This window comes from Petaurus breviceps, unplaced genomic scaffold (assembly GCF_028583685.1).
Source record: "Petaurus breviceps papuanus isolate PSGF00001 unplaced genomic scaffold, PetGlider_PUasm1.0 76, whole genome shotgun sequence".
Classification (NCBI taxonomy): Eukaryota; Metazoa; Chordata; class Mammalia; order Diprotodontia; family Petauridae; genus Petaurus; species Petaurus breviceps.
The window spans coordinates 35033971-35038093 of NW_027186473.1; the positions used below are offsets into that span (position 1 = coordinate 35033971).

The 4123-nt window shown below is 37.5% G+C and overlaps 2 pseudogenes; one reads left to right on the forward strand and one right to left on the reverse strand.

Moving 5' to 3' along the window:
• Window positions 1–946, reverse strand: part of LOC138174949 (transcriptional enhancer factor TEF-3-like) — a 99328-nt pseudogene extending 98382 nt beyond the window's left edge.
• A 39-nt stretch (window positions 947–985) lies between these two features.
• Window positions 986–2782, forward strand: LOC138174791 (heat shock factor protein 2-like; annotated as a pseudogene).
• Window positions 2783–4123: the final 1341 nt, after the last annotated feature.

The window sequence follows — 4123 nt, forward strand, 5'->3', positions numbered from 1 at the left end:
AGAAATACCAGAAGTCATTAATCTCCACCAATGAGGAAAGAGTCCTATTAGTCCTATACCAATGAGCTTTAGAAATGTAGTTAACCCCAGCAATTGAATCTATTGTGAGATAACTTTTTAATATAAAATCATCATTAAAATTAAGTATTAAAAGTCTTGTAATTTAAAACCAGGTTTTTGAATCACTGTATCACCAAATATTAAAGTAACACACATACATAATTCTGTGCATGTGTTATGTATGTGTATTAACATAGAACATTTACAAAGGAATATTTACTTCAAAAGGTATAATCACAAACATGTAAACATATTCATTTTAAGGTATAAGATTAATAGTCCCTCTTCCGCTTTGCTCAGTCCCTGGGTAGGGAAAGAAGGGAAGATTTATAACTTAGTTTCATTGCTGTAGAATAGAGTGCCAGATCCAATTCTGAAATCCTTTGTTCCCAAGTCTAAAATCACCATTGGGCTTGAATATCAACCCCTCCCCACTCTGGACTTCTCCTGTTTCCTTGCCAGGATGAATGGCTGTACCACCCTCCCTGTAATCCTGTCTCTGAAGTTGCTATGGCTCAAATTCCCTTGTCCTGTAGTGAATCATCTCTGGCTCCTGTGAGTGAGGATAAACAATACTTCCAGTCCAATTTCTTAGATGGGACAAAAGAGAAATAAATGGGTGAGGGGGGAGAATTTTCTTTCCCTTCTCAATGGTTTAGTTCATAGTTCCATGCTGGGCAAAGGATATGACTCACCAAAGTGAGTAACCTGGTTTCATTAGTTTTAAGGATAACGGCAGAGAATCAAAAGAGGGTACCCCAACACACATGGTAGGAGATATAGACAAACCAGCATATTCAAAGTTCGCTTGAGGTTTCCTCCTCTTCTTCCTTCTCCCCTCCTCCTCCTTCTCCTCTTTCTTTGTTGGTGAGGCTATAGACACCATGTTTAAGTGTAGATTTCAGAATCCCCCAGAGTTGTAACAATGAAGCAGATTGTGAACTTGCCTGACTTTTCTCAGTAAGCTCTGAATTCTGGTTAAAGAGGCCCACACCAAAGAGTTCATCACCTGGAGCCAGAATGGCCAGAGTTTCCTGGTGTTGGATGAACAAAGATTTGCAAAAGAAATTCTTCCCAAGTACTTCAAACACAACTACATGGTGAGCTTTGTGAGGCAGCTAAATATGTATGACTTCTGTAAAGTAGTTCATGTTGACTCTGGTTTTGTAAAGCAAGAACAAGATGGCCCAGTTGAATTTCAGCACCCATACTTCAAACAAAGCCAGGGTGACTTTCTGGAGAACGCTGAAAGGAAGATTTCTTCTTCAAAACCAGAAGAAACCAAAGTTCGCCAGGGAGACACATCTAAAAGCATAAGTAGTCCTCAAGAAGTTCAAATCAAACAAGAAACCATTGAGTCCAGGCTTTCTACTTTGAAAAGAGAACATGAATCCCTTAGTTAGGAAAGGGTAGAATTATGGGCAAAACAAAAACATCAGCAACAAGCAATTTGACATATTTTCCAGTTTATTTTTATATTGGTTCAGATTAACCAGGTCATGAGTTTAAAACACTAAAGGCCTCTACTTTTTAAATACTAATGGATCTCCAAAGACAAATCAATATCAGCAAATTGTAGAAGAATCAGTCAATAAACATCACCACAAAGTTCCACAGAGTAGGACAGACAGTTTAAAACTAAGGGAGGAGATTTCAGAGAACATTGTTATTTATGATGTCACTAATGATAATGTTAGATGAAGAATATGCTCCAGTTACTCGTGAAACCAATGAGGATGCTACATCTGATACTTCAACATATAGTCAGTTACCTGATATTGTCATTGCAGAAGATGACAGTGAGGATGATTATGCTATTTTATTCAGGGTGGGAACAAAAGCTGAACCAGTTAATATTTCAGACAGTCATCATGTGAATTATGTTAGTTGGAGTGGCAGCTTGTTCATGTTTAGAGCTATCCAGGTAAACAACTCATCTAAGTTCAGAAGATCCTGTCTCCAAGATGGAGATTCAAGATCTTGAATGAAAGCACCAATGTGTTAGAAAAGGTAGAGCTATTGGATTATCCTGACAGTATTGATTGCAGTCTAAATGACTTTCAAGTCATTCTTTCAGGAAGACAATTTAGCATAGACCCTTATCTACTGGTGGATCTTTTCACTAGCTCTATGTACATGAATTCCACAGATTACATCAATGATACAAAATTGAAAAACAAAGGATCAGAAAATTATAAGAATAATGAATTTCAGCAAACTTCAGAAGATCGGAAAAATTCTAAACCTAAATCAAATAAGCAGCTGATCCAGTATACATCTTTTCCTCTCCTTGCATTTATTTATTTCTTTTTTTGTGTGCTTTTTTGGAGGGCAATTGATGTTAAGCAACTTGCCCAAGGTCACATGGCTATTTTTTGTGTGAAGTGTCTGAGGCCGGACTTGAACTCAGGTCCTCCTGACTCCAAGGCCAGTGCTTTATTCACTGCTTAACCTAGCCACCTTTCTCCTTGCATTTCTTGATGGGAGTCCATCCTTCACTGTTGAAAATGGAAGTTTAACTTCCAAAATTGAGTCTTCTTCAGACAAATCCCTAAAGATTGATCAGCTTCTGGATAGTAGTCTAGACCTGGAACCAACCCAAAGTAACCTTGTTTGACTGTAACCATTGACTGGAACTGAAACTCGTACAGCCACACTGTTTAGTTTATGTGAATTTGTCCCTGCACCATCATACAATGATATGCCACCCTTAGATAATTGACTCCCTGAGAAGGTGAACTAAATGTATATATTCATCAAAATGATGAACTACTTATTTAAAGTATCATTCAGTATCCTTTTGTTTTTTAAATGGATTTGTTCTGTGCATTCAACTACTGTAGATTTTAAAGCACCTTCCCTGTCCCCACTCCATGTCTAATCACACACTTATCACTCCTGCAAAAATTTTTAGATGTTACTCAGCTGTGTAGTTCTATAAATTTTTTTGAATACTATTGACAGATCCTTAATTAGGTTTACAATTGTTGTTCTTTCCTCAATTGCAATGGAATTCCTTTTTTCATTTTTGGTCTTTTGGAGGGGGTAGGCAGGGAAATTAGAGTTAAGTGATTGCCCAAGATCATATGTCTAATAATTGTTAAGTTTATGAGGCTAGATTTGAACTTAGGTTCTCCTACCTCCAGGGTCGGCACTCTATTAACTGCACCACCTAGCTACTCCCAGTGGAATTTTTAAATTTTTGTTATTTTATGTATGTATATATCCATTTCCCTGATCTAATTAAAGCTGCATTTTTTTTTCATTAAAAAAAAGTCTCTAAAGACTGGACATGCCCAGAAACCAAGGCTATACATGTCTCCCTGTTTGATATTTGCTCTCCTGAACAATTAGGCAAGGGTACCTTTTTTTTTCTCTTTTCTTCTATTTTTTTTTTGTTATTCTTCCCTCTCACAGTTCTAGTCCTAAAATCAGAACCATTCTCCCTAATCTCTGAGGAGGTATAAGCAATGTCCTTTCATTGGATTCCATAGTGTCATGAAATAAAAGTTTCAAATAACACATACAATCCCACATATGCAGATGAAAATCAAAATTTTCTCCAATGTTTCAGCTATGATATTTTTGATGACTCCTATCTTTCTCAGCCAGTATGAGCACCATGAAAAGAAACAGTGAGAGAAAAAGGAAAATCTTTCTGTTTCTTATTTCTTTTTTTACCCCCTCCAAAAATAGGATGGGGGGGCTTTGTGTTTATGTTCTGTGTTGTTTGTTCTCAATTTTAGGAGCCAGAGGTGAACTTCATAAGACAAGGGAGTTTGAACCATGGTGACCTAAGAGTCAGGATTGCAGACAGGGGTGCCCAGCCAGCCAGCCTGGCAGGAAACTCTGAAAAGCCTGGGTGTCTGGGACTCCAGCCCAATGGAGAATTTGGACTTGGCACTGTTTTCTATGGGAACTGAACTAATCTATAAATTTAATTTTCTTCATCTACCCAAAGACTTATAGAGTGCAAAGAGGAGGGTGATTATGTCTGCCATATATTTTGGAAGCAGTGTGTGTGTGTGTGTGTGTGTGTATGTGTGTGTGTGTATTATATATA